The sequence below is a fragment of the Saccostrea echinata genome, unplaced genomic scaffold, assembly GCF_033153115.1.
Source record: "Saccostrea echinata isolate AGI-Se365-2 ecotype Australia unplaced genomic scaffold, CSIRO_AGI_Sech_v1 ptg000088l, whole genome shotgun sequence".
NCBI lineage: Eukaryota > Metazoa > Mollusca > Bivalvia > Ostreida > Ostreidae > Saccostrea > Saccostrea echinata.
Genome location: NW_026889837.1, coordinates 744,256 through 756,118, shown reverse-complemented (window position 1 = coordinate 756,118; position 11,863 = coordinate 744,256).

The following is an 11,863-nucleotide window of genomic DNA, read 5'->3' as shown; positions in this document are numbered from 1 at the left end:
AGAGCGAACCCAGCGTTCGCTTTCTGGGTTCGCTTTACGCAGTCGTGCGTGAAGCGGACCCCGCTTTAATCTTGCCGCCAGTAAGCTCCGCCCATTTTATATTCCAAATACAGTAGGGAAATCGATCATTGTTGTTTTTTGTGGCGATCGATAAATGTGCATGTACAGTTCCTGCAACGTTATTGTTGACAACATACACGAACGATCACGTTACATGAACGATTCCGCACAATTAAACCTGTTCCATGAAACATCCTTCACGCACACGATTCTTCACGTTACACGATCATTCACAATTGTTAACGCAAATTCACGATTTCTTACACAAAATAGTTAAAAATATTTAGTAGTGGATTGTTTTAAAAAGAAATAAAGTTTAATTAATAGATATTTCATAGTAAAAATATTTATTGCTGCAATTCACCGACTTTGAAAAACTGAAAAAAAAAATTTAGAAATGGATATTTTCTGAAACTACATGTAAATCAGGCTTAATAGTTATTTTAGATTACAAATAATTTTTTATGTAATTCTCCGAGTAAGAATTTTTTTTTTTTTTTTTTTTTTTTTTTTTTGATGCGTAAAAATGATATTTATGATCGAATGTGGCATGCTCTATCACATGATATAGGTTGGCCGTGCGTTTTGATTCAATTTGATTTTATGATATGCAGTAAGGGGTAAAAGATTTTTAAAAGTGGCCTAAAAATGAATGAAAACTATATGCATCTTTCCATTTATGAATTTCAAAAATCAGCATTTTTTTTAGTTCATTCATCTGCAGAAATTAATGATAATAATAATAATAATTAGATGAGATCTCGTTGCGAGCAACGAGTAGGTCTTCCGTCCGATTTTTCGATAAGATGAGATATGATTTTGACTATGAACTTTGTTAAAAGATAATAATATATGGACTTCCCTAATTAGATTTCATTCTTTTGATTTAAATAACATTATCAAAGAGCTATAGATTACAGGCTTCTGGACCTTTTGAGCCCCTAGTTTGAGAGGTCAGCCCCTTTTTCTTGATATCAATTGAAAGGTCTTGTGGTTTTGAAGACTTTTTGTTCAAGACCTATTCAGAGATTTCCTTTCGTTGTGAAGATATGCTGAATGGGAATATTTAGGGGCCACCCCTCCAAATAATTAATGGGGCCGTTTGACAAAAATTGAAAGGGTGCTTATAGTTTAGAACATTATTCTGACCATCTTTTGTTCAGTATTGCTTATCAAAATATTCCCCCTTTTCGAGATATAAAGCGTCAAAGATTTAGCATTCTGGCATTAAACATCTTTGCTTCAGTAATGCATTACAAATTACCGATCGTTAAAGAGTTAAAAATGAAATAATTTTGGCCCTTCTGAGACCCTAATTTGAGGGGTCAGCTCCTTTTTCTTGATATCAAATGAAAGGTCTTTTGATTTTGAAGACTTTTTGTTCAACAACTATTCAGAGATTTCTTTTCGTTGTTGAGATATGCTGAATGGAAATATTTAGGGGCCATCCCTCCAAGTCCTTAATGGGGCCGTTTGAGAAAAATTGAAAGGGTGCATATTGTTTAGAACATTATTCTGACCATCTTTTGTTCAGTATTGCTTATCAAAATATTCCCCCCTTTTCGAGATATAAAGCGTCAAATATTTAGCATTCTGGCCCCTTTTGACCCCTTATTACATGTACGTAACATATGATCAGAATCTTGTCATATATTGTTGTAAATTGTTAAGATAAGCATCTTTGCTTCAGTAATGTATTACAAATTATTGATCGTTAAAGAGTTAAAGATGGAAGATTTTGACCCCTCTCAGCCCCTAATTTGAGGAGTCAGCCCCTTTTTCTTCCTATCAAATGAAAGGTCGTATCATTCTGCACAACTTTTCTTCTATATGTTTTAACAAATTCTTAGCATGTATGAAGATATAAAAGAAAAGGTGTAAAATTTTGTGAGATGTTTCTGAGACATTTTTTGAGCCCTACCGAGCTTCTGCGCCTTTTGCGCTAGAGAGATTTGGACACCTGCCTGCAAATCTACAAACCTTCCCCTACCTTCACTGAAAATCGTGACTCAATATCTTAAGTCGTTTCGGAGGAGTTTCCAGGACAAGCCGACCCTCTGAAAATCAGAAAATCTTAAATATCTCGAGATGGAAAGTGACGTCATCAACGAAAAAAAAATTTCCAATAAGGTTCAGATCAATACCGATCAGATCTGAGAGTTTCATGAAAATCGGCCAAGACGTTACCGAGAACTTGCGTGCACAAAATCGGTAAGAATAATAATAATTATAACTAGAAACTCATTACTAGTAATGAAAAGATCTTCCGTTATACTTCTTCCTGTTTGCATGAACTTGTCTTTTCCAACGTCGATATTAGCGTAAAACTTATGTAGAAACCAAATAACGTAAAATACTTTTTTGCTTCGTTTCCTGTCACGACCGGAAGTAATGATGACACACGATTTTTACACGATGCAAATGACCTGATGATTGACTTTAAGTCCTGAAAGTTTTAGACTTCAGTCTTTTACTGTTGCCGAAGAATTGTGAGAAAAAATTATAATTTTGATTACAGGAAAAACACACGACCGGAAGTGAACTGAATAAAAATCTCTGAATTTTCTCTTGACTTTTGCAGTATCTAGAGCATATGTAAAAAATATTTCAAATACTTATCTATAAGTAATATTTATGAGAAAGTTAAATCACGAAATAACGTAGTTTATCTCTTAAAACCGGGAGTTTAAAGTTTTTTCGCGGTGGAATCTAACATATTTCAAAACAGCGAAAGGGAAGCAAAAAAGTGATGAAAGTTTTAATTTTAAAAAGAAAAGTTGAATTTTTCGATTTCTTCGATCACTTGCTGTGACGCCTGACGCTTTTAACCCTATGTGTTTTGCCTTCTCACCAAGTTTTATTACTCCTCTAAGTTTGTTGTCTTACTTTCATGCCGTTTCCGAGATCTCGCTGAAATAGCTTTTCATTTTGAGGACAAGAAAACACGCGAAGTGAATTTTGCTAAGATATTTCAAGTCTCTCTAGACATCTGCAGTCTCAATAACATAAATAAAAATCATTTAAAGAACTTTATCTATAAGTGATATGTTGGGGAAAATTCAAAACCCCTATTATGTAGTTTTTCTCTTATAACCGGAAGTTGTTGTTTTTTTTTTGTTTCCGGTGGGACCAACACATATCGTAACTGTGAAAAAGATACAATTATATGGTGTAAGTCTTATTCCAAAAGAGAATAGTTGAAATTTTTGATTTCTTTGATCACTTCCTGTGACGACCGGAAATGGCGACTGACGCTCTTAACCCAAATGGTTTTGTCTACTCTTCAAGGTCTAATATTCCTATAAGTTTGGTGTCTAAATCTCTTACATTTTCTTAGATCTCACTCGGACAAGTTCTCATTTTGCGGACATTTAAACGCGCGACCGGAAGTGAATTTTACAAAGATATTTGACGTTACTCTAGACATGTGCAGTCTTGATAACATATTCAAAAATCAGTTCAAATACGTTATCTATAAAAAATATTTATGGGAAAGTAAAATAATCAAATTGTGCAGTTTTTCGCTTATAGCCGGAAGTTGACGTTTTTGTTTCGGCTGGGACCAACATATTTCGAATCTACAAATAAAATGCAACAATGTGATGAAAGAAAAAAATCGGAAAAGAAAAGTTGAAAATTTCGCTTTCTTTGACCACTTCCTGTGACGACCGGAAGTGACGGCTGACGATCTTAACCCAAATGGATTTGCCTACTCCTCAAGATCTATTACTCATATAAGTTTGGTGTCTTAATCTCTTACCGTTTCTGAGATCTCACTCGGACAAAATATTTTTGAAAAAAACGGAAATCGGACATATCTGACGACCGGAAGTGAATTTTGAAAAACATGAGAGATACATTTGTAGGTATTTTCATTCTCTATTATTCCTGAAAATTTCAAGAAAATCCGTCCAGCCATCTCTGAGAAATCGCCCGGAAAAGAAAAGGGGAAAAAAATAAGAAGAAGAAAAAACAGTAGAATCACTATAAGGTCTTTCGTCTGAAGCGGAAGACCTTAATAACTAGAAATTCATTGCGAGCAATGAGAGGTCTTCCGTCCAATTCTGAAAATAAAAAAAAAACGAAAATTCAAGCTGAAAAAATGATAAAAGAAATTGAGACACTTTGGAGATTTAAACCGGATCATCAGCTTGAAAATCCAACGTGCTAACCATTAACCATTCACTTTTTGGCATCACTTCCTGTCACGACCGGAAATAACGGCGATACAAAATTTTCTCACGATTCAAATAAACTGATGACTGACTATCAATCCTGAAAGTTTTAGACTTAAGTCGTTTACTGTTGCCGAGCAATATTGTAAGAACAAATTCTAATTTTGAGGACAGGTAAACACGCGACTGGAAGGGAATTTTAAAAAATCTGCAATCCTTAAAGTTTTAGACTTAAGTCGTTTACTATTGCCGAGCAAAATTGTAAGAACAAATTCTAATTTTGAGGACAGGTAAACACGCGACTGGAAGGGAATTTTAAAGAAATCTCTGACTTTTCTTTAGACATTTCCAGTACCTACAACAGACATAAAATCATTTCAAGTAATTTATCGATAAGCAATATTTCTGAGCAAGTTAAATATCAAAATAACGTAGTTTATCTCCTAAAACCTGATGTTGACGTTTTTGTTTCCGGTGGAATCTAACATATTTCTAAACAGCGAAAGAGATGCAATAAAGTAATGCAAGTTTTAATTCAAAAAAGAAAAGTTAAAATTTTTGATTTCTTTGACCACTTCCTGTGACGACCGGAAGTGACGGCTGACGATCTTTACCCAAATGGATTTGCCTACTCCTCAAGATCTATTACTCATATAAGTTTGGTGTCTTAATCTCTTACCGTTTCTGAGATCTCACTCGGACAAAATATTTTTGAAAAAAACGGAAATCGGACATATCTGACGACCGGAAGTGAATTTTGAAAAACATGAGAGATACATTTGTAGGTATTTTCATTCTCTATTATTCCTGAAAATTTCAAGAAAATCCGTCCAGCCATCTCTGAGAAATCGCCCGGAAAAGAAAAGGGGAAAAAAAATAAGAAGAAGAAAAAACAGTAGAATCACTATAAGGTCTTTCGTCTGAAGCGGAAGACCTTAATAACTAGAAATTCATTGCGAGCAATGAGAGGTCTTCCGTCCAATTCTGAAAATAAAAAAAAAAAAACGAAAATTCAAGCTGAAAAAATGATAAAAGAAATTGAGACACTTTGGAGATTTAAACCGGATCATCAGCTTGAAAATCCAACGTGCTAACCATTAACCATTCACTTTTTGGCATCACTTCCTGTCACGACCGGAAATAACGGCGATACAAAATTTTCTCACGATTCAAATAAACCGATGACTGACTATCAATCCTGAAAGTTTTAGACTTAAGTCGTTTACTGTTGCCGAGCAATATTGTAAGAACAAATTCTAATTTTGAGGACAGGTAAACACGCGACTGGAAGGGAATTTTAAAAAATCTGCAATCCTGAAAGTTTTAGACTTAAGTCGTTTACTGTTGCCGAGCAAATTTGTAAGAACAAATTCTAATTTTGAGGACAGGTAAACACGCGACTGGAAGGGAATTTTAAAGAAATCTCTGACTTTTCTTTAGACATTTCCAGTACCTACAACAGACATAAAATCATTTCAAGTAATTTATCGATAAGCAATATTTCTGAGCAAGTTAAATATCAAAATAACGTAGTTTATCTCCTAAAACCTGATGTTGACGTTTCTGTTTCCGGTGGAATCTAACATATTTCTAAACAGCGAAAGAGATGCAATAAAGTAATGCAAGTTTTAATTCAAAAAAGAAAAGTTAAAATTTTTGATTTCTTTGATCACTTCCTGTGACAAGCGGAAGTGACGACTGATGCGTTTAACCCAAATGGTTTTGCCTACTCCTCAAAGTCTATTACTCATAAAAGTTTGGTGTTTTTATCTTTTATCTGTTTTTGAGATCTCGCTAAGACAACTTCTCATTTTGAGGACAGGAAAACACGCGACCGGAAGTGAAATTTTGAAACATATTTAAGGTTACTCTAGACATTTGCACTCTGAATGACATATTTAGAATTCATTTCAAACACTTTATCTATAAAGAATATTTATGGGAAAGTAAAAAACTCAAATTGTGTAATTTTTCTCTTATAACCGGAAGTTGACGTTTTTTGTTTCCGGTGATACCAACATCTTTCGAATCTGCAAAAAAGATGCAATAAAGTCATGCAATTTTTTATTAAAAAAAGAAAAGTTGAAATTTTCGATTTCTTTGATCACTTCCTGTGACGACCGGAAGTTATGGCTGACGCTCTGAACCCAAATGGTTTTGCCTACATCTAAAGGTCTTTTGCTCATATAAGTTTGGTGTCCTAATCTCATACCGTTTTCGAGATCTTGCTCTGACAACTTCGCATTTTGAGGACAGAAAAACACTCGACCGGAAGTGAATTTTACAAAGACATTTGACGTTACTCTAGAAATTTGCAGTCTAAATAACATATTTAAAATTCATTACAAATACTTTATCTACAAAAGATATTAATGGGAAAGAAAAATACTCAAATTATGTAGCTTTTCTCTTATAACCGGAAGTTGACGTTATTGTTTCCGGTGGGACCAACATATTTCGAAACTACAAAAGTGATTCAATAATGTGATGTGGGTATTGATTTAAAAAAGGAAAGTTGAAATTTTACGATGTCTTTAATCACTTCCGTAAGCGACCGGAAGAAACGACGACGAACGAAGGAGCGACCCAGCTAGTATCTATCATTATCTATAATCCCTGAATGTTTGACATTGATATCTCTTATCGTTCTTGTGATTATCCGGGGACAAAATGTCATTTGAAATCAGAAAATGGTCTGTAACTTAGCACCGGAAGTGAATTTTCAAATTTTCTCTCAGGTAGATCAGGTTCATGTTACAACACATTATTCCTGAAAATTTCATGTAAATCCATCCAATAGTCTTTGAGAAAATCGCGTGCACAAAATTAGAAAGTCCAAAAAATAATAATAACTAGAAACTCATTGCGAGCAATGAGAGGTCTTCCGTCCGATTTTGAAAATAAAAATGTAAATTCAAGCTGAAAAAGTGAAAAAAAAAATCAGACACTCTGAAGATTTAAGCCTGGTCGTCGGCGTGAAAATCCAGCGTGCTTACCATTACACCATTTCAACTCCCGCTTCAAAGTGAAAACGACGAATATCAAGAGTTTGGATTTATCAATTCGAAAACAAATTATATATTTAGTATTATGAAAAGAGGATCTATTAACCTTACAAATATTACAGGAAAAATATTATAGTTGAAAAAATCGTTTTTTAAATTCGCCTCCGGAAGCGACCGGAACTAACGACGGCGCATGAAAAGGTCCCTTCGCCTATCTAGAAAGCATGTTCTATCATCTGATACAAAAAAAACCCCACTCAACATCATTTATAAAGTTGAAAACGTAAATTTAAGCAAACAAATTCGCGATTAAACCCAGATCGCCTTCATAAAAAGTCAATATGGAAGCCACTACACCAGCGCAATTTTACCAGCCATCATCGATGTTTACTTTGTATCATTGCCTGAAGTAACGAGCGTCAGGGAGGTCAATTTTTTTATATAGTGCGGAATTATAGAATGAGAGCTTGCTAGCCAAATTTTTTGCAAGCAGATTCACATCGGAATTCGTTTTTTTGTTTGTTTGTTTGTATGTTGTTTAACGTCCCTCTCGAGAATTTTTTCACTCATATGGAGACGCCACCACTTGCCGATGGAGAGCTGCAAATTTTGTCCTATACTCGGCACTTACGGCCATTGAGCAGTGAGGGATCTTTTTCGTGCCAGCACCTACTGCGACACGGGACCTCGGTTTATACGGTCTCATCCGAAGGACCGGTCTCCACGTCCCACAGTGGGATTCGAACCCGCGACGTAAGGATCAACTCCTTACTTCGCGACTCTAGAGCAGACGCTCTAACCACTGCGCCACGCGGGCGACCGGAATTCGTTACTTGAGTTTTAACAATAGCAAATAATCTATTACTGATGAACTGATGAAACTGTTTACTTCCTTTATTCTTTGTGTATTCAACTTTTTATTCCATGCCATTCCATATACCTGTATGAAATATATGGAGATAACGAACAGTATTCAAGCTCAAACGTCCATTAATCAATACAAAATAGGAGCAGAGCAAACACGGACCTCCAAACATCAGAGGTGGAATCAGGTGCCATGGAGGAGTGAGCATCCCCTGCCGACCGGTCACACCTGCCGTGTGCTCCTTGTCATGATCGGGAAATAACGGAAAAATCCGTCGACAATTTAGTGTGTAAATAATGGCCTAACAATTAGTGTGAAAAACGTTAGTCAGCATTTGACTCAATGATAAATTGTATTTGCTTACAAGGTCATTGTATTGACCATAGAACTTAGGAAATGATGACTTTAAACGAGACAGCTGATATTCTTGTTTCATCAACTTATTTGTCAATATCTTACCTCGTTTTAGAAATTGTACATACGTAGACCATGCTCTTGCGTATCGAATCAACTGAGAGATATATACCCCGTATGCAGGTGATGAAGGTATATTGCTGCATAAGCAAGGGAAGTTGACGATTGGAAAGTTAAAGTCATCACGTTTATCATAAAGCTTGGTTGTTAGATTACCATTAACGTCTTTTTCAAGTAAAATATCCAAATATGAAACAGATGTGTCAGACTCTGTTGTATCTTTTATCTCAAGTTCACAAGGATATATCGTATCGACATAAGAATGGAAATAGCCATTGTTAATTGACAATACGTCGTCGATATATCTAAATGTCGAGTTGAAGGCCTCAGTAAGTGTTTTCTTCTTTTCACTTACAAGATTTTGGACAAATTCTGCTTCATATGAATACAAAAAAAGGTCTGCTAATAACGGGGCGCAATTGGTACCCATGGGAATTCCAATAGATTGTTGGAAGACCTGGTCTCCAAAAACCACATAGATATTGTCAATCAGAAACTCAAGCATCTTTTTAATGTCAACTTCAGAGTACTTGTGTGAACAATCAGAATGTTTTTTAACAAAATAATTTTGCAAATGACCAATGACAAGGTAAGTATATTTACGAGTTCCATTTTTATTGAAAAAGCAGCTGTCAATGATATCAAAAAGCCTGGACTTTAATTTATCGTGGGGAATGGTTGTGATAAAATGTAGGCAAGTACTGATTTAGCAAACATGTGAAGAAATTGGAACTTCGGAAGAATTGAAGAAAAAAATATAGTTAAACTTTCTTTGTGTTTAATTTTACATACTAACAATGATCGGGAGACGTCAAGGTATTTGTGATTTCTTTTCGAATTTGTTCTCTACGAAAAATAAATGGAGTTAAAATTAGAGAGAGAAAAAGGGGGAAACAATAAAGATTGCAGATACTTTTCTAATGTTATAATAAAGTAGACAAAAGGAACAAAATTTAAACTCTTTATAAGAATCAGGCCACGAATACCAAATCTTTCATGCGGGGTAGGTACACTGAATTATAACCGTACCCATTGAAGAAACAATTTCTCTATCATGTCCACACATACTAAATAATGACAAAAGTAGGATTTGTTTGATGTGTATGCTTCATCTGTTCATGTAAAATATATGCAAAACTTTATTTTTCCCTTAACTGGGCATCACGAAAATAACGTATAGATCTAACTGCACCTATATCAGCTGTATATTAGATTTTACTTTTGACGTAAATCAAAATAAGAACTTCAAGATATGACAAGACCATATACCTAGAACAGACAAGTCAAAATTTTGATCTAGAAAATGTTGACTTTCATTTATTAAATAAGTTAATATTGTCTTATTATATTCAATTTTAAATGTATGATAAAAAATTGTTTTATATTTAGTATTAAAGTTATTCTTGTTTGAAATGTTCAGTTCATCATTTGTTTGTATGTGAATATTTTACAAACATGCAACATTTTCATCATTTTGCTGAATAAAAATCAAGATATTCAAAATGTTAAAACTTCTTATTTCGCTTCAGTTTGTTCTCAATTTATGGTCAGTTCAGTGCCGTACAAGTGTATCTTAATTAAAAAAAAATATTTATGTGTGAGAATTTAATCAACTTATGTTTAACAGAAAACATTTTCCTAAACCTTCATAGTCAAACAGGTTGACAGCAATAATTACTGTAGTCAGCTCACACATATTCCTTAGATCTTATAAAATATGCATAAGAGTCCACAGTTGTTACAGTATTTATAACCCAAATTTAAGTAAATCTTGTTTTTGACCTTGACATTTGATCTTGAATGTTATTCAGTGTCTTAATGAGGAATAAAAATATTTGACAAAGTTCACAATATTTATTCAAGGTAATTCCTTTTTTCAGTGAAAAATAAATATAATTATATATATTGGACCAAATACATATTACCTACAATTTATGTTTACAATGTATAACAATTGAATGTTCATTATCATGAGACAAATTCATTAAAGTGTCCATGTAAAGTATACATGTATTTCAATGCCAAGCTCAAAGATACATGTACATCTAGATTGTTTAAATTGAAGTTTATCAATGTCTTATTACAATTGTGTAATGTTTTACATGCATATTATTTGGTCTGCTTGTCCGTCGCTCAAATTGAATTTCAAATGTCAAAGTAGTTATCAGAGAGATGGTCATAAAGTAACCAAACAGTTTCACAAATGTCATCAATGCACAGGAAACAAATACATCACACACTGATCTCCTTAATAAAGAACACCTTCATTTCAGACTTTAGGTGGCTCTTGGACACTGGTTTGAAAAATTTTCATTATTTATTCCAGCAGCAGATGAGATGAAGTGCAATTTGTACAGCTGCAAATTTGCAGGATTGTCCTGAAGAAAAAACACACACCATTATATGCATGTAGATTGTAAATTTTGTCATATACATTACACATTAAAACTGTATATGATTGTGATTATCTTTCTCATTTCATGTACTATTGTCTTAATTTCACCTTTTTCTCTCCCAGAGTAATGCATCAATTTTAAAGAAATCAAGCAAAATCAAATCTTATACTGCAACTTCATAGTCATTACTCATATCTTAATTAAACATAATTTACTTGTAGATTATAATTCATTTCATCTCGTCGACTTGCTAACTAGTATGAGTAGATGTTTGGATGTTTTTTCCCTCGATTTTTTGCTCGTATTAATCGATTTAATATGTTGTTTGTTAATTTCTTTTCATTTTTTGCTCGAAAATTGAATATAAAAATGAAAATACATATAACATGACCATGATGACCAGAACAATTACATGTATATATTAATTTCAGTTTTACTGTCAACATTTTAAAAAGAAGAAAATCACTTATTCATAAAATCTGCAGACACTTCATCTCAACTTAGAGAATGATTTTTATGTATTTTAATGATACATGCATAAACACACACACACACACACAAATAATCTAATCATACCTACTAAATGTAAAATCATTTATATTGTGATGACTGATGAGGGCAGGCAAAATTGAGTACCATTCTCTAGAATGAAGAAGAATAATAAATGATTAATTTATGTTACATGTTTTATGTTTAACTCACAATAGGTCATACATACAATGTACATGCAAGTTCTGAGTGAGCTTATTATACACAGTCAGGTCCAGTACAATCAGTACATTTAGCTGCGTAGCTAAAATTACCTACCGTAGCTTTATTTACCTACCTCAGGTAGCTTTATTTAGCTATTTCAAGGCAACTTTTCACAGTTTTGCTTTTTATTTTAAA